Here is a 20,490-nt window from a genome sequence, read left to right as displayed (position 1 = left end):
CCAGGTTGAAGTGAAAGTCATCAAACCAGGAGGAACTACATCTTTTCTTAGGCCCATTACAGCGATAGTGCTTCTTCTCTCTCCAGATATCTAAGTACTTTTCATAGTGTCATAGATTTGATAGATGACGTGTTATCACGTCAGGCGGGGAGTGTTTTGTTACAGCTAAGTTAATGAAACTTTGTTCTGATTTGTCTAAAACTATTTCTTTATGTGTTCCTATATTTCCTTGTGGTCACTTTAAGAAATAAGGAAGTACATCATGTGACTAGTGTTCAGGAAGTAAGTGAGCATGGCACAGGCAGGAGTTGTTTAAGATAAGTTACATCTTAGCTAATCCAGCGACATCTGCATACATCTTACGCCTTTGGCAGCATCGTGGGTATGGATTGATTGTTTATTGTTATTTACAACCTCAGAGTTGAATATTTTGGGAGAATTTTACATTTGTGAAGTTTGATATCAGAATCTGCCATTACTAATGGTTGCACGGTTCTTAAGTCATAATGGAAGTTCATAGAAGGACAATTACGAGTGAATGAACAGATAATTGATCACACGTTAAAAAGACAAGAAGATTTAATTCATATTAGAGTTTGAATGTGCATATATTTATGTCCTGTATCTCTGTACATCTTAAAGGCAAGAATAGTATTTATTATGCTTTTGTACATTTCAGTTTCACCTTTCCTTGCAACTTCATTAAACCTGTGGACAAGAGACCAACTGTCTTCAGAGTCTTGATGTTAGGAAGGAGTTTGGCTGGCTGTCAAACTATATACAATATATATACTGAGGACAGTACAATCCTATTCAAATGAATGATACCCTTTTCATTGTTTCCAAATCTTCATACTCCTTCTGCTTCTTCTTCATACAGTTAATAATAATAAATTAAGCCAGCAATGCAGTTTGGGTCCAAGCCATCAATGCTTATAATTAGGTAATGATTGATTAAAGTGGATATGGCTACAACAAATGTAAATTTGTAGACATTTCATATTCCAAACTTCAAGGAGAACATCCACTGATGAGGGAAAAAAAGGTATGCCCCACTGCATTTTTCGAAATTGCTTCAAGTACTTATTGAGGTCTTGTCAAGTCAAAGAATGACTATTGTGATCAGAAACTCTTGAAAATGTCTTTTTATTGTTAATTTTTCAAGACCTAGAAACACAAACAATTGTCACATGGTTTTCAAATTCCACTACTCAGGAACATATGATCATCATCGACGCAGTAATTTGAAAATGGCTTGGCCTAATCGTCAAAATTCCTTGCTCATTTCAATCTCTCAAGTCATCTGCATGTTTTGGCTAATAATTCATGAAAATTATTTTTGTAGAGAGTGTTCCTGGGATGAAGCTGATTCGACTGATACAGTGAATGTCCCAATAAATATTTTCACTCATGCACTTAATGCTAAATTTGATTGCAATCAGATTTGGGAATGTTGTACTTACAGTCACATAGCACAAGTGTGTTCTATCCACAAGAGGGAAGAATGGTGACATTAAAACATGATATTTGTACAATTCTGTTGTCTTTAATAAAATTAAACTTGGTACACACACTCTGCAGAAGCATGTGCTGGACATACTGAAGCATGGCATCAATAGCCCCACGTGTAAAACACAACCAATGCATTATTCAATTACCACGGATTTTGGGTGGTATCTGCAGATGTGAATCACCAACAACAATACTAGACTACCATATTGTGCTTTATCTATATTTCCCATGTTAAGAGTATTTAGTGGTGCTAACTAGCAGAGTTTCAGGAGTGGGACTACACATCAACCACGTCATCACCAGCATTTCGAAAAATACCTACACGTCCCAACTCCTCTTCTTCACTCTCGTATTCTGCATGGCTCTCGCATTCCGCACCCGAACTCAGATAAAGCAACAGCTTGTCGAGCACGCTACACTAACGTTGCTATGCCATACGAGGAATCATCACAAGCTACTCCATCCATCCACTTACCGCTTCGAGAAGTGTCGGTAAATTGCCATCAGACGATGAATTATTCCGACAAACTCATGACAGTCATTTTCAATGTCTACGGCGCAGACCCTGCACCAGAAGATGAACTCTTCTCTTACGTCTCCATGCTGAGACCCCATTTTCCACAATCGTAAAGCCGGCCAGGAAGTGGGTGAGTCCAGCTTAACTCCATCTCTTCCATGGTCCGCTTCATCTCAACAACATTTCACCCGAGAATCCTCGGTCTCACAAGAACAGCTGATCACAGCGTTACCCCACTCCAGCGAGGTCCCGCGTATAACACTCTTTATAAATGATTTCAAAACAGACTATAGTCACTGTTGACAATGATAGAATCCCGTTTACAGAACAGACAATAGTCTCAGTTGTTTCGCGCTAACGTCCGGCTCTTAGTTATTTTGAGCCACAGTCTTCTCGAGCTAACATCCGGCTAACAGTCATTTCGAGCTCACAGTCACTTCAAGCTCCGTTGTTTCGTGCTAACATCCAGTTCTCATTCGTTTTGTGCTAACATCTGGCTCTCAGTCGCTTTGTTCTAACATCCAGCTGTCAGTCGTTTCGAGCTCACAGTTGTCTCTAACTAACATGCGGCAAACAGTCATCTTGAGCTAATATCCAGCTAACATTCGTCTCAAGCTCAGTCGCTCCAAGCTCTGTTGTTTCGAACTAACATTCAGCTTACAATCACAATCGTTCGAGCTCACAGTCGGCTCTAACTAACATTCAGCTAATAGTCATTTTGAGCCAACAGTATTTTCTAGCTAAGGCATTTTGAGTTGTCTTTACCTAAATCGGTATAATCATTTCAAGCAAACAATAGTTTCTAGTTAAGTCACCTTCAAGATAAGTCGTTTGGAGAAAACATTGAGCTAACAGTCAAGTGTTTTGAACTAAGCGTTCGAGCTAAGTCATTTCAAGCTAAAGCCATTTCGAGCTTAAAATTGTCTCGAGTGAGCAGTCTCTTCAACTAAGTCGTTTCGAGCTAAAATCATTTTGAGTCAACAGTTGTTCGAACTAAAAGGGGCTTTCTGCACCGGGATGCTGGAGTCCACCGCGGCTCATTCCCAGTCATCGCCAACCCGACTGTGCCACTGGTCAGGTGAAGTTTCAAACTAAAGTCGTTTCCGGGGAACAGTTGTTACAATTAGAAGGGGCTTCCGGCACCAGGTTGCCAAAGCCTACTGCTGCTCGCTCCCAGTCCAGGGTTTGTGGGTTCTATAAGGATAGATGGTTCGCAGCGGAATGGTCGCCAAAACCTTGACATTAACAGCATAGCTCTCTCTCGTGCTAGAGGCCAGCTTGAAGAGCTCCCGCCACGTCACAACTAGTACAACATAATAACAAACATGTTGCATCACTCAGTCGTCCCGAACCTTAGAAGCTACGTTCACACCCGCTCACGTTTCACCTCCCTGCATCTCCCCTTGTCTCGACCATCGGCGTCATACTCGCAATTCAGACTCATTCCCCAAACAACACCGCGTTCTACTAAAGAAACCATATAATTGGCCCTGCTTACACCTGTCTTTTCTCTGGAGTCCAATGAACCATTGCAACTCTGGGATCCCAGAGTACAACACACCAGATCATCTCCGAGTCGGTTCCAGTGGTCTCTCGATTCCCGGTGCCATAAAATTGCTTCAAGTTGTCTTCTCTCTCAACAATCTCTACCACCATCAGAGACTTGCAAGAGAAAACACAAGCCGACCAATCACAGTTCTTTTTGTCTCCATGTGATCACACTGGAGCCACCGTAACCCAGACATGTGATTACATTTTTCAGCTGGAACACATCATCTATGGTACAGTTTACTGCTGTGTAGTCGACTGGGTAGCTATAGCAGCTATGTGCATAGGCTACGTAGCTACATACTTATAAATCGACACAACAGTAACAAAATATTAATGAATACTTGTTTGAAAGCTGTAATCTGTCATTAGAATACATTTTAAAAGGAGAAGGACTTAAAAACAAACATGACAGTTTTGACCAATTGAATGCTAAATGTGAACAAACATACTGCATCTTATACATTTGGGGCATACATTAAGTAACCCACAAATTGCAGTTGTTGGCCACAAATACCTACGACCAGTGGGCTACCTGTGGCCTTTTCTCGTGACTCTCTGGATGTGGACGGTGATCAGTCTTCATTGTTTGACAAAGGCTGTGGTTTCAGGTGAGAGCCTCAATATATTTGTTACAATTTTAAATTTTTAATCCTCATTCCTCTCTCTCTCTCTGTAGCTCCATCGAACCATGGTGGTCTTGGCTGTAGTCCTAAGTGGTGTGGCCTTCACCCAGCCTTTCATAAACAGGAGGGGATGGAGCGATGGTACGTGTGTGTGTGTGTGTGTGTGTGTGTGTGTGTGTGTGTGTGTGAGCGTGTGTATTTGTACCTCGTCCATGCTTCCACCTGCCCCACCATATGTTTAACTGCCGTTTGGCTGAATATTTTGCTGCATGTCTCCACTTTTGTCAGTGGATGTCAGCCATCTATGTAGACTTCTACAGTTAGAAAAAACAAGCTGTAAAACATGAAACTGCATTAGCAGATTTTTATTGCTGGAATAAGGAAACCCCTTGATGTTCATGATGTTTTTAGTGACCTTGTGCCCTTTCCTGTAGAGCCTCTCTCAGACCAAAATGTCAACTTTGGACAAAGGATATCATGATCTAAAAGGTAGATTGTAATAATATTTGCTTTGTACATGCCTGTTTTAAAAGGGGATTTTCATTTGAATGGCCCCAGTGGTCTATCTTGTCACAAGAGCAAGGTTGAGTAGTAATTTACATATTCAGCCCTGATTAGGTATTTTCTCTCATTTTCTCTATACTGTCACACAATGAAGTAGCTAATTTCCCGATTTCATGCTTTCACACATTATTTTCAATCCACATTGCATCCTGATGTGTCTCCAGAGTATGTATGAGTGAATGTACTCAATTGGCCACTCTAGCAGCTCTGTTAGGTTGTACTTAAGCACAGCAGAGCTAAATAATAATAATAATAATAATAAACTTTATTTATATACACATTTCAAACCACCGTTACAGAAACAGGGTATATTTAACAAGAAGATAGAATAAAGTGAACTAAAAGCTATATACCTAAACACCTTACAAAACAGAAAGAGAGTAAAATGAACTAAAGAATTCTGGCAGCAGAGTTTTGGATTAGCTGGAGACAGGGGAGGGATTTCTTACCAGAGAGCAAAGAATTACAGTCACCTTACAGTTTCCAGATTTTTGGCAGATTGAAAAGGTCTGATCCTTGAAATGTTGAAGTGATAAAAGCAGGATTGAACCATTCACTGTAAGATGTTTATTGTCGAATTAACAGTAATTTACTGGCAACAATTATCCAGTAGTGGCTGTATTTCATTCTACGGTAAAATTACCAGTAAACCAACAACAGTAGTGTTTAGCATACCGTAAAATAAAGTACAGTATTTGTACTGTTATTTTGAAGTATAGAATTATACTGTACTAGTATTGTACTGTATTTTTGGCATACTGTATAATCAAGTACAGTAATATACTGTTAAAATATAAAATATGGTTATTTAGCTGTTGATGTAAAATAAGAAAAAGGACATTTGAAGACTTAACTGCACAAAAAGCAGATCGTTTATTGCACAAGCAGAACAATACATTCATAATAACACATATATAAAGAGATCTGTTTTGAAACTGATAGTCTAACAATGTCGTAGGCAGTCTGTAATCAATGTATAAAAAGGGGTTCTCTGAAAATATTTCCCTCTAACTAGCCACAGAGACTAGAAAAGCCAGGTTGAAGATAAGAAAATACTGAAACGGATGTTTTTCCATCCATCTAGTAAAAAAATATGGTTCATCAACCATCTTGCCCACATGCTAAACATGACATTCTCCATAAAGATCATCAGAATAAATAACAAGTAACAACTAATCACAACTCCAGAAAAGTGGCTGAACATTCAACCAAGCCACAGTTATCCTGTCAAGACACACTGCAATACACAAAAGAATCTTCACAAAACAATTTCTCACTGGAGGTGTTCTGGGTGGGGATGTCAGCATTGGAGAAGTAATGGTGGTGAAGTTAGACAGGTGAGGGTGGAGGTGGTGAGCAATGGCAGTGGTGACAGCAGTTGTGATTGTCCTGCAAAAAAATTAACAACAACACAACAAATCAATCACTGGGGCAGAAATTCATCTAAAATGCCAAACTCACATTATCTAAACACCTTTGAGAGAATCTATGAAGGCTGCTCTGCACTCTGATTACACAAGACAATCAATACCTTTGAATGTGACTTAATGAGAATTTAGGTGTACGGTCAGAATACTCAGACACAGTATGGGACATGTACATGACTTCTGTGTTGTCAAGTCTTTTTTTATTCAAAGAAAAATGTAATCATCACCCTCCTATCTATATGTTAGAGTACAGATACTGTAGGTGTATTTTCAGAGACTTTTTCCTATCCAATTTTACTATGGGAGTCAATGGAAAAACTGGACACTTTTACTCTCACTTCCACTGACAGGATGACCAAGGCACACAATTTTGGTGATATTCACAATGATTCATATAATCAATAATAGCCATCAGTGCACATGAATGCTCACGGATGGATTCTCCTTCCTGCTACTTCCTATCAAAAATTGTTTTTGCAATCTGGTTGAGGAATTGGGTTGCCCACAAATCTCCTGTAGAATTTCCTGAATACATCTAGGATCTCTTCTTTCTGCCTGAGACCGATATTTTACCTCTTGTCATGCCTCCCTTTCTAGATGATCATAAATGTACATAGCCTTCTCAGTATCCTCAAAATGGCTGTAACCAAAAACTGAGTTTATTTCATTCAAGACTTTCTGAAGATGGATAATAAATTAAATGGTCTTAGACCATCATAACTTAAACTCATAATACAGGTCTGTTTTACTCAAGAATTACCAACAAGCTACCACAAGCAATCATTTTATCTATCTATTTAAGCTCATCTTTATGTAAAATGTCTGTTATAGCAAGGGTCTAAAACCAAGTTCAGAGTATCTTAAATCCAATAAATCACTAACTAAATGTAAATATATCCAGTAATTTTAGTGGGCCATACTACAATAATGGGCCATGGTGTGTTAGTTAATAATAATGGACAGGTTGGAATCCTGAAGATGGTCTTGGTCCCACAAAATGGCTCAGCTCCTTGTGGAAATAAGAGAACAGAAAAGCCAGTTAAAATAAAAATAAAGAAGACTGCCTGCAAACATAAATTCACTTTAATGTTAACTTACATGCAAACACCCAAGGTCAGCTCCATTAAATAACATAGAAAGTTCCGGTAAATTTGGCCTTTAGCCTAAATATACTATCTTATAAAATAAAATGTGCAAATCAAGCATTTTGTTTAAGCTATTAATGTTAATTTAATCAACTTCTAACTTACTGACAGGCTAAAAGGACAGCTTTGCTATACCAATGTTACCTAGCTAGCTAACGTTAGCTGCGGCTACCAGATACGTTCAATGCAGAACATCAAAGCCACAGGCAGTTCTTCTAGACTAACGTTAATGTTATGTTAGTGCACTTTTTGTTTCTTTCACCACTCAACAGATATTAAGGATGAAGCAGCTTCCAGGTCAGCAGACAGACGGACGATCACCCAGAACAGGCTCTAGCAAATGTGCTCTCATACAGCTGCACTCCCCGCACTGAGAGCTACAACCGAAGAGTCCATTTAAAACGTCACACAAAACATAAGCGCCAACTTAACGCATCCAGTCCAGTCCTGAAGTTTCAAGAAAAGTTCCATGATATCTGATTTTCCAATCAAAGACAGTCTTTCATTTCAAAATGGAGGTTGGTGGTGGTTTTCGCGGTCAGTTAGCATTACTGTAGATTACAGTTAGATTTACAGTAATATTTTCCCAGAATGCATTGAAAATCTACAGTAACATACTGTACACCACTTATACAGTAGGAAACTGTTGAAATAACAGTAATGATACTGTGAAAACAACACAATGTACAGTAACATACTGTACACCACATATACAGTAAGAAACTGTTGGAAATACAGTAATACTACTGTGAAAACAACAAAAATCATTTAGTGTTGATTTAACATGTTTGACTGAGGTTTTAATAAATATCGACACCAAGATTTATGCAAGGAGTTTTTGAATGGGACAGTGAACTCAGACTGTTTGTTATTTCTGTATTTACACTATCTTGATCTATGATCAAAGTATTTGTCTTTTCAGTATTTAGCCAAAGGAAATTATAGGGACATCCACTTGTGAACGTCATGAAGGCAGTTTAGCAGGTCAACAGTGTTCTGATATTTTTTATTGACTTTTAGGCATGACCGTTACCACTGCAAAGCAGTGTCGCTGATATCCACCCAGGTTTCAAGACTGTCTAAGAGGATCTGTGGTCAATGGTAGTGAATGCAGCACTTCAATCCAAGAGAACCAGAACACGTTTATGGCCAGATGCCAACAATAAGTAATTTAAGACGCTAAGAAGCACAGTTTCAGTACTATGTTTGAATAAAAGCCTGCAGTTGAGCTGCTTCAATGTTTTCTAAAGCTTTGGCTAAAAATGACTAGAAATAGTCCTAAAATTGTAAATTCTTAATTGTGAGGAAAAACTGCCAGCTGGTGTTTGAGCTTGAAGTCTATGAAATCGATAAAAAAATGTTGCTAATTTGCATAAATATTGACAACCTTAATGGTTATGCTCCACTTTCCAGCACCGCATCCGAGTCTCTGGGAGGGGAGAGAGGAGCTCTTCTCCAAGTTCACCGTAAAGCCCAGGTGCTACAGAATTATGACCAGTGCCACCTTCTGTAGCGCCGCCCCCTTTCTGGAGCGGGCTAGCAGCAGCCGGTCGTCCAAATAAAAGAGCACCTTCAGGCCCCTCCGGCGTAGCGGCTCCAGAGCAGTCTCAACTCCGGTTTCCATGTGCAGCCCGACAGCAGCTGCTGTGGTCAGGGAAACAACCATGTACCTGTGCGGTACAAGAACCGGGATGGGGGAAGGTGTATAGCAGCCAATTGGGCCACAGAGGATGCGCAAAAGCATCCACCCCAGTGGGGGAGCATCCCGAGACCTCAGGGAGAAATGCAGAAACTTTCTATGTTTCAAAATGATGGAAATGTGGAAGTACGAGTCCTTCAGTTAGATGGAGGTGAGCCACTCTCCCTACCGCACACACTCAAATGTCTTATCATCAACATGTGAAACGGCTGTTATTGCTCTTTTTTACATTATAGTTTAATTGTTATTATTATCTTAATCATAGTTTATAGTTTGATTGTTATTACCTTAATGATAGTCAGAATGTGATTATTGTTGAGTATGTTATTGATGTTATTGATGTAAGGTTGAATCATACTGTGTGTATGCTTATTCACTATTATCAGCAGACTGTACTCTGAGTTATTGAAAGGTCAAGGGAGAGTCACGGGCTTGAGGGAGATAAGGATCCAGGTGCACCAGCATAACAAATATCAGTCTTTAAAGCACACAAGACAACACCAAGAAAACACATGTTGGTCTGTCAGCACACGTTAGCATCAGAACACGCTTAAATGAGTAAACCCACAGAGCAAACTGACAGATGGCTGATTGTTTATGCCAAGAAATATTGGTTTCAAAGGACCCCTTAGGGAGTGCTAAAGGTTCAAGGACAATAGTTTTGAGGAACCCCTTAGAGTGGAAAATTCCAAACAGTCTGTTGAGTGCCATGGTTGATTTGAAATGATTGTGTAACCAGAAAACATGTTAACCTTTTAAATCTTATTTGTTTAAGCTAAGTAAATTTGACCTTCTGGAGGTTCTAATGGTGAATTAGGACTAGAGCATTCAAAAAATATAAAAAGGATGTTGTTACGACAATTTATTGTTAAAAATAGTTAACTTTGATTAGACAAAAAGTAAAATGATTAATAGCACATGAAGTAAATCAGTACACTAAAGCTGCCACTAGATGGCAGCAGAGGATAAGACATTCATCATCAGAACGAGCCAGAAAGGGTGCGGTCAGCAAACATAGAGGAGGAGATAACGTAGAAATCCCAATTTAGTGGGCAAAGACTGAGGATTATAAAAGGAGATGTTCGCTGACTGCGCACTCAGTTCCAAGCATGTAACTCGGGTTTTCGTCTTTTACAGAAATAAAAACTCTTTTCCATCGAACTGTCCCCAGAGATGTTTTTGGACTACAAGTTATTGAATATTTTGGCGAGTTTCTTAATGTGTTCTTTAGCTTGCCTAACCCGGACTTAGTGCCCTTCAGAGAACAGAACAAGGATGAGTCTCGTGCCTCCAATTTTCTTCTAGACCAGGAACCTTAGAGATTGCCCGCTTCCGCTGTAGCTCCTGCAGCTGGGACAACAGGACAGTTCCCAGTATCCCGGTGAAGGGTGGAGATGAGCACATGCCATTGTTGACATGTGGAGCAACCACTCCGCTGCTCTTGCCGCCGTTACGATGGTGGGGGGGACCTGGTTTGAACGGCCGGAGAGGAATGCCCTGAGGAGGCAGCAGCGTCCTATCTCCGCCTCAAGACAGGGAGAGGGAGGCTCTTGTGCGCCTGCACACACTGCCAGGCAGGAAGGGGGGTCGTCAGCGTGTCACGTGTGATGTCCGAACGAGAAAATGTCATCGTACTCATGAAACATACATATGTACATATGAAATAAACTCAGTTTTTGGTTACAGCCATTTTGAGGATACTGAGAAGGCTATGTACATTTATGATCATCTAGAAAGGGAGGCATGACAAGAGGTAAAATATCGGTCTCAGGCAGAAAGAAGAGATCCTAGATGTATTCAGGAAATTCTACAGGAGATTTGTGGGCAACCCAATTCCTCAACCAGATTGCAAAAACAATTTTTGATAGGAAGTAGCAGGAAGGAGAATCCATCTGTGAGCATTCATGTGCACTGATGGCTATTATTGATTATATGAATCATTGTGACATAAAAAAAACCTTGATGAATTTATTTACAATAAAAAAAAAATAAAAAAAATCTGTTTTCATTTGCTTTCAGGTTAATGATAATTAACAATTATAATAATAATAATAATAATGATAAATAATTATTTGTCTGTAGAACATAGAAAAGATATAAATTCAGGTATGATGCAAATTAGCGACAACAGGCATAAATGAGAAAAAAGGTGCAAAAGGTTACCAGGTACGTATCAAATATGCACAAACAGTGGAATACAAATGCTATTTCAGTTGCACTCTGAAAGGAAGAGGTGTGATGCAAATTTGCGACAATCTGCGTTAAAGGGGTTAAAGAGCTGTCCCTTGCATCCTGGGCATGAATGTGACTTGACTGGTATCATGATGACTTGTTGTCTTTGACAAGTTAATCAGAATACAGTCTATTCTTCAGTAAATCAAAATATATTTTTCTTGAGAAAAGTCTGTCTGGAATTCAGCTTCTTTTGCTGTGAATTAACTTTGTGAACAACACTGTGGTGTATGTGTGTGAATGACTCAGCCGTGTTAGTCACATGCTGGGTGGCATAGTGTTGAATCCATCCAAGCATTTGTTCATCCTGACTAAGCTCAGAGGCTGGGCTTTCAGGACAGACACCAACATAATCTCTCTGCAAGGTTTTCCACTGGCTGAACTGCTTTATCATAAAGATGATAAGAGTGTGTTAGGTATGTAAGTCTGTGGTGCTTCCTATAAATGTGGTGGCTGGACTTAAGGTGGACAGAGGAACAGACACAGCATGTATACAGACTTTGAGGAATCCCAGTTCTAAAAGCATTTCCACAGCAGTGTCACATAAAGTTGAATTCAAGTTTGAGCTTTGAATGATAAGATTCTGGGTAAAGTATAATTTTTAAATATTAAGTATGACATATTTGACTTAGTACATCTCTAAATATATACAATGAAATAGCACCAAGGCAAAAAATTTACCCACGAAATTCTTAAATGACGCTGAAATGGAAACAACACAACAAAGCAGGGAGGAAACTCTGCTCTTGTAAATGAGATACATCAGAGAAAATCTTGAAAAGGGGGAATTTAGTGCTTACAATAAAAGTACAGACAATGAAAATGCATAACATTTGACAGTTATTCACCCAGGCAATCACACTTCATTAATCACATTCATACTCTACCTCAAACATAGAAGCTGTTTTTATTTTCAGCTCCTGGAAACATACATATCCATAATTTTGTTCCTGACGCTATTGACAGTGTTTTGCATTGGCCTCCAGGTGTCTATCTTTCCCCATGACACAATATCAGGAGATCCTGACTGAATCCAGCCGCAGTAAAGCATACACTGCCATTTGAGCATGGTTACTCATGTCGGTGCTGTATTCTCTTGCTCTGATTCAATACAAACACATGCAGTGTATGGACAAGGTATCTACTTGTATAACTTATTTCTGGTGTTCAACACCTGTTCTTAGAGTGTGAACACATGTTCAGAAGACTTACAAACACACTTAGTTAATTATATCATTGCATTATCCTGCTGCCACTGGAGCTCAAGCTCAAGCTATATTTTAAAGTAAAATATTACTTTAAATGTGAATTATGTGTAATGTCAGGATGTCTCAGGAATAAGACATATAGTATTTTGTATTAACTGGCACTGCTTGCATGTGCTTTTAACCAACAATAGTGTGCACTGTGGCACATTCACTGAGTGTTCTCAAACTCTGATCCTCCCTCCTCTGTCGTGTCTTGTCCACTTCTGTTGTGACACTGTTATGTTCACATACCACCTGCTGCTTCTCCTCCTGCTGTCACTACTCCTACTCACAGAGCATTATAAACTCATAATCTCTGAAAAGGTTTTCCCTTCCACCGGAAAATATTACAGCTATGATGCTTAATTAATTAACACTGCTACATAATATTAGTAAAGTAACAAAAGGTGATGATAAGAATGGTGATGAGTATGGCAATGTTGATGATGACAATAATAAAAGGATAAAAAACATAATATCAAATACATGCTGTATACACTGACACGTTCACTTTTTGGGGGGTGCAGGAGTTGTTCAGGGTATCACCCCAAATGGTCAGCTGTCTCTTCAAGGTCAGGGTGCAGCCAAAGAAAGGGTATCCCCTCATCCCACCCTCACGTTTACATTACAGTTTTAAAAACATTGAATAAATAAGTAAATTAATTTAAATTAATTTGAAAAAATCACAACCCGTCCCCTCCAACACATCATTTCCCGTACGAATCACGATTCTTACTTCTTCCGAAATGAATAGATTCACAGCTTCCAAAAATCAATGGCATATACATTAGGCTATAAATCTATATAGCCTATATTATAAACAACAGTTTGCAAAGTGTTATCACACAAAGACAACATCCTTCCATAAGCAAGGAATCTCTGTATGTTTATATGTATATTAGCTAAGCTTAGTTAAGCTCAGTGGAGGTGGACAGGGTGATGAAGACCCCAGTCATGTTGATGAGAAGGGGAAGAAGCAACAGAAGGAGAAGGTCAATGGAATCATACAAAACAGTGACAGGTACAGGGGCAGTGTGCAGGGCTGGGTAGGCAATCTTATTATGCATAGATAGAACTAGAAAATGGATTATTGTTAGTCATATTTATAACTGATGTTCTTCTCATGCATATGTAGCTGTACAATCAGTAAATGCAGAGTGGGGCCAGCACAGGGGATGCTGAGCCAGGGATAGGCCTACTCAGTACAAAATCCTCCTCCTCACACATAAAGCCCTCCATAACAAGGCCTCTTCCTACCTCGAAGACCTGCTCCACCACCACAATCCTTCCCGTAACCTCCACCCCTCTGACATTAACCTCCTCTCCCCACAAATCAGGACCAAGCAACGTACAATGGCGACAGAGCTTTCACCATTGCAGCCCCCTCCCTATGGAACTCCTGACCCATACACGTCAGAGATTGCAGCGACATGCGCTCTTTCCAATCACTTATCAAAACCCACCTTTTTAGACTAGCTTTTATCCTCAAATAATGTTAAATTGCACCTGCTGCTGTTTGTCATTTTGTTATTTATATGGTCGTCCCTTCACACTTATGTATTTCCGCACCACATGTTTTTATCTACTGTTCATATATTTTATATTTTATATTTATGTTTTTTTATTTGTTTTAAATGTACATAACTTCTGGCTGTACTGTAAAGTGTCTTTGAGTGTCCTAAAAAGCGCTATAGAAATAAAATGTATTATCATTATTATTACTCAGAGCTAAAGATGAATACAACTTGAATTAAATGACACTGGCTCCACACCAAGTGTCCCTTATAATTATATAGTTTTGCATTAAAACCTTCCTCCACACCCCAAAATTCCGCCTCCTTGGCTAAGTGAGAAAAAGAGCTTTACAATAACCCTAGCTAGGTTGGACCTCACAAACCTTTTTGGAGTTCACTTCCTTATTTCTTTATCCTTAATTCTTAGAAATATGTCTTTAAGTTTGTGCCTCACCTAATGTCAGTGCACAATTTAAGTATTTTCTCAGCAAGCCTTTAATGCTTCTTTATTAGGCTGAATATTTGTTTTGTTTTATTTTTGTTATTTAACTAAGTTACCTGGATTTTGGCATAAATTGGTCATAAAATGTGATCTGATCATCATCAACGCACAGCAATAGACAAACACAGTCTGCTTAAACTAATACCACACAAACAATTATATGTTTTTATTGAACACATCGTGTAAATATTTACAGTGCAGGATAGACAAAATATGTGAACCCCTATGACTTCTCCAAAAGCTAATTGGAGTCAGGAGTCAGCCAGCCTGGAGTCCAATCAATGACGAGATTGAAGGTGTTGGTTAGAGCTGCCCTGCCCTATAAAAACACTCACCAATTTTGATTTTGTCATTCTCTTGAAACATTGTCTGATGTGAACCATGCCTCAAACAAAACAGCTCTCAGAAGACTTAAGATTAAGAAATGTTGACTTGCATGAAGTTGGAAAGGGTTACACAAATATAAAAATAGTCAAGATAAACATCAGTCCACGGTAAGACAAATTGTCTATAAATGGAGAAAGTTCACCACTGTTGCTACTGTCACTAAGAGCAGTGTTGGGCAGTAACGTTACTCAGTAAAAGCTAAAGGAAGAATGGAGAATGAGGGAGAGAGGTGTTCTTTCCACACCTGTAAATTCTGTAAGATAAGATGCAAAGAACATTGTCGTCCGTCATAATCTTAAGCTGCAAATCATTCTACAGTTAATTTATTGAAGCATCTGTTAAAGCAGCACAGCAATGTGAAACTTGTAGAAAGAAACTTTGGCCACTACTGCACAGTGCAGAATGCTCACTGAGGTTAAGAAGGATCCTAGAGTGTCAGCTGAAAACTTACAGAAATCTCTGGAACATGCTAACATCTCTGTTGACGACTCTATGATACGTCAAACACTGAACAACAATGGAGTTCATGAGAGGACACCACGGAGGAAGCCACAGCTGTTCAAAAAAACACTGCATGTCCGGAGTATGCAAAAGAGCCCCTGGATGTTCCACAGCACTACTGGCAAAATATTCTGTGGACAGATGAAACCAAAGTTGAGTTTTGTGGAAGGAACACACAACCTTATGTGTGGAGGAAAAAAGGCACAGCACACCAACATCAAAACCTCATCCCAGTAGTTAAGTATGGTGGAGGAGAGTCATGGTTTGGGGCTGCTTTGCTGCCTCAGGGCCTGGAAGGGTTGCAATCATTGACGTAAAAAATGTATTCCAAAGTTTATTAAGACATTTTGCAGTAGAATGTAAGGCTATCTGTCCACCAATTGAAGCTCACCATAAGATGGGTAATACAACAGGACAACGACCCAACGTACAGAAGTAAATCTACAACAGAATGGCTTCAGCAGAAGAAAATACGCCTTCTCGAGTGGCCCAGAGTCCTGACCTCAACCTGACTGATGCTGTGGCATGAACTCAAGTGAGCGATACACACCACACATCCCAAGAATATTGTTGAACTGAAACAGACTTGTAAAGAGGAATGGTCCAGTTCCTCCTAACCGTTGTTCAGGTCTGCAACTACAGGAATCGTTTGGTTGAGGTTATTGCTGCCAAGGAGTTTCAACCATTTATTAAATCCAAGGGTTCACATACTTTTTCCACCCTGCACAGCGAATGTTTCCACGTTCAATAAAAACATGAAAACATACAAGTGTTTGTGTGGCATTAGTTTAAGCAGATTGTTTGTCTATTGTTGTGTGCCACCTGCCTACCTTGGTAGCTTGTTATTTATTGCTTTTCAAAAGTAACTGCAGAACATTTCCAAACTGAGTTTTATTTAAGTTATTGAACCAACTGTCATGGCATGGCAGGGGCAAGAAAACATACGAATGTGTGGATGTTACCAAAGGGGAATATGTGCTTGATTCATCCATCCATCATCAACCGCTTATCCTGCGTACAGGGTCGTGGGGGGCTGGAGCCAATCCCAGCTTACATTGGGCAAAAGGCAGGGTACACCCTGGACAGGTCACCCGTCCATCGCAGGGCCACACAACCACTCACACCTAAGGAGAATTTTGGAGACACCAATTAACCTAGCCTGTGTGGTATCCAATATTTGTGCATTTGACTCATAACAGTTCAAAATAGCACTGTAGCAGCAGGACAGAGGGTCAGTGACCTTCTACGGGAGCAGTGATTGGTGGTTATGTAGGGACTGAACCCTTCTATAGGGTTTGACCTCTAACCCTTCTATGGGTTTGACATTTTATTTTGCAGACTCAAACCCTGCTATGGTACCTAACAGATACCTAAACATATCCTATATAAGCCATCAGGCTGGGTCACTCTCCAAGCTGCATGTCTTTGGGCAGTGGGAGGAAGCCAGAGAGGCAACAGTGCTAACCACTGCACCACCACACCGCCTTGCTTGATTCATATTAATTCATATTCATTTCTCCTTTACTACTACTACTGTAATTGTTGTTACAGAGTACCAGACTAGTATGTAAACCATTAAATTTTTCATTTTAATTGATTTGACTTGACTATGGCACAGAGGAACAAGAAATATGAGACGCTGCATACACACAGTATCTGTTGGTTTATTCATTGTTGGTTTGGCTCTGCGCATTCCAGATCAAACACTGGTCCTCTCTCCCTCCCAGCGTTGTATGTGCCTCCTTGGGTGCTGCTCAGCAAGCACTACTCTTACCTAGCCCCTGGTCTCCTGCAGTGCTGACTGGATGGCTACTGTGGAACATGCTGGCAGACCTGCTGCTACTAATCCACTCCTGGAAACTCACAAGTGGAGGTACTACAGGTCAATGTTGTTGATGTATGATGTCAGACTGCAAAATCAAGTGCAAATGAAATGTCTGATTCTCAGACAGAATTGCATTTTGACAAATCTCATCTAAATTGAACTGGATGTAAAAGATTTGTGAAGACTTTAATTTCCTCTCCTGCTAGTTGCCGATTAGTTCTTAATGTCTGGCGGAAACAGTTGATATTGCTTTGTTTCAATTAGTGATGAGTGCTGCTGCTGCCTGTAGCTACAAAATCAATAGTCCTGTTCCAACATAGTATAACCAAAGCCCAACATTATTATGTGTTTGTATGCATGTGTGTGTCTGTGTGTCAGAGGTGGGTGTATTTATGTGGGTGTGTGTGAATGTGAATGACAAATAGCTTGGAAATGTCAACCCTCCGTGCGAGTCTTTTAATTACAGACCTAATATGAACTCTCCCATCATTTAATAGGACATAGGAGAGAAAACTGTGTTCTTTCACTGTGCAGTGATGCACTGATGTACAGTTTTTTTCTGAATTGCAATGTGCCTGTAATATATTTACTTGAACTAATATAATGTGTACCATTTTATACATTTGTATTCTCAACAAATATATCTGACTTACTATTGCCTATGTCCACAAGAAACAGCAACAGTGACAACAACAAGAACATTGTATTTGCTCAGTTAGGGCGACAGCAGCATGCAGAGGTGAGATTTGAAACCACACTTCACTTTCTATATTTGCTTACTTTATTACTATATATATATAAAAAAAATCCCCCTCTCACCCCTTGCGGGGTGGTATGTGTCATCCTCAAGCTCAGGTCCTCTCCTATAGGCCTGGGAGTTTGACGGTTTTGCGCAGTATCTTAGCTGTTCCTAGGACTGCACTCTTCTGGACAGAGACCTCTGATGTTTTACCTGGAATCTGCTGTAGCCACTCTCCCAGTTTGGGGGTCACAGCCCCCAGTGCTCCGATTACCACTGGCACCACTGTTGCTCTTACTTTCCACATCTTTTCTTGAAATAAAGCATTACCATAACTCCTCTTAATTATTTTGGTGACCCCTTTTACATTTAATACATCATCACCATCAGGTCAAAATTTCCACTGTAGCATTACTACAATATTTAAAATATCCAGACTATCCTATAATTAGCTATGGATGTTCATGGTTGCAGAGGATCCAGGAGGACTCTTAATGTTTTGATCTTTTGGCACGAGGATTTTTAACCAGTTTTATCCCATCGACTTGTCTGAGCTTTTAAAAACAGTAACACAAATGAGAGTGTCCTCCAGCCCACTTGATGTAATACCTACAAAGTTTTTACTGAAAGTAATAGATTCTGTTGGGCCCCATTTGATCTCTGTTCTCAACAGCTCCCTATCTACTGGTTGTGTCCCTGATTATTTTAAAACGCCTTGCGTGAACCCACTTTTAAAGAAACCTGGTTTAGATCCCTCCCTCCCACATAATTTTAGACCAATTTCAAAACTACCTTTTATTGCAAAGATTCTAGAAAGAATTGTGTCCAAACAGCTGCTCACTGTACTGGAAAATAACAAAATATTTGAAAAGTTTCAGTCTGGTTTTAGGAAGTACCACAGCACTGAGACTGCCCTGCTTAAAGTCACCAATGACCTTTTAATGTCTGCTGATGAAGGCATGTACTCAGTCCTAGTACTCCTGGACCTTAGCGCTGCTTTTGACACCATTGATCACAACATCATGTTAGACAGACTGAGGCACTGGGTGGGGATCTCTGGTACTGCCCTAGAATGGTTTTCATCCTACCTGTCAAATAGGAAGTTTTGCGTGTCTGTAAACAACTATGTCTCCTCGTTCTGTCCAGTTAAATATGGTGTGCCTCAGGGGTCGGTCTTAGGACCCATTTTGTTTTCCTTGTATCTGCTTCCCCTTGGACATATTATCCATAAACATGGTATTTCTTTTCATATTTATGCTGATGACACACAAATATATTTGCCCGTCAGATCCACAGACCCTGGAATGCTGAGCTCACTTAACAACTGCCTTTGTGAAGTTAAAAAATGGATGTCAAATAATTTCCTCCAGCTGAACTCAGACAAAACAGAAATCCTGGTCATCGGGTCCCAGCAGATGGCATCAAATACTGCCATCTGCTGGTTCCCTAGTAAATCACATTAAGCCTGTTGCAAAGAACCTTGATGTTTGGTTTGATAGTAATTTAAATTTCGAGCAGCACACCACAAAGCTTGTTCAATCATGTTTTTATCAACTTAGAAATATAGCAAAAATTTGATCTATGTTAACTTTTAAGGACACCGAGACCATCTTACACGCCTTCATCTCATCACGCCTGGATTATTGCAACAGCCTTTTCACCTGTTTAATCCAAAAATCTATTGATCGACTCCAGACTGTCCAGAACTCAGCTGCCAGGCTTTTAACCAGAACAAAGAAATATGACCACATTACTCCTATTTTAGCTTCACTACACTGGCTCCCAGTATGTTTTAGAATTGACTTTAAAATTCTATTGATCACTTTTAAAGCTCTTCATGGCCTCTCGCCTTGTTATATTTCTGACCTTTTAGTCCCATACACACCAGCACGTACCTTGAGATCCTCGGGCAGAGGTTTGTTGTCTGTTCCAGAGTCTCGACTGAAAACTAAAGGGGACAGAGCGTTTGCTGTCAGGGCCCCGAGGCTCTGGAACAGCCTGCCCAAGGAAATCAGGTCGGCTGAGTCAGTGAACTCTTTTAAGTCCCTTCTTAAAACATACTTTTATAGGAGAGCCTTTCCCGATCTTATTTGACTTTATTTTATCCCTTTTATTTTATTGTATTTTACAAATTTTATATTTATCTGTATTTTAGTGTTTTCAGTGTTTTCATGCTTTTATCTTGTATTGTTTTTGTATTATTGTCTTTACACAGGTTAAAGCACTTTGTAACTTGTTTTTGAAAAGTGCTCTACAAATAAAGGTTATTATTATAGACCTTAATTTTAGAAGAAAAGAATAAATTAACCTGTTGGCCAAATTCCTTCCCTGTGAAATTTACTGCATAAATTTATACTCCCAAGAAAAATGAGGCATTTTCATTTTCATTTTGGATGATTCAGCAACTTTCTACTAGTGTTACATTTAAGCTAAAATGTCATCTTTGCACATAAGTAATCTCATCATAGGCAGAGTACGTATCCAAACAGATAAAGCTAGCAAACA

The 20,490-nt window shown here is 39.6% G+C and overlaps 1 long non-coding RNA gene across 2 annotated transcripts; it reads left to right on the top strand.

Annotated features, from left to right (window-relative positions):
• The first annotated feature begins 282 nt into the window (after nt 1–282).
• Nucleotides 283–10,196, top strand: LOC119906015. Of its 2 annotated transcripts, none has more exons than XR_005444916.1 (3): nt 283–382; nt 4,257–4,344; nt 8,753–10,196. It is a non-coding gene; the product is annotated as an uncharacterized LOC119906015 (long non-coding RNA). The 2 variants fall into 2 exon arrangements; XR_005444917.1 differs by lacking the exon at nt 8,753–10,196 and adding an exon at nt 4,638–5,541.
• Nucleotides 10,197–20,490: the final 10,294 nt, after the last annotated feature.

Source organism: Micropterus salmoides, unplaced genomic scaffold, assembly GCF_014851395.1.
Source record: "Micropterus salmoides isolate LMB-PRFRI ecotype aquatic unplaced genomic scaffold, ASM1485139v1 Ms_hic_scaffold_1, whole genome shotgun sequence".
Taxonomy (NCBI): Eukaryota; Metazoa; Chordata; class Actinopteri; order Centrarchiformes; family Centrarchidae; genus Micropterus; species Micropterus salmoides.
Note: the sequence above shows the minus strand (reverse complement) of the source record. Positions and strands in the feature narration are given on the sequence as shown.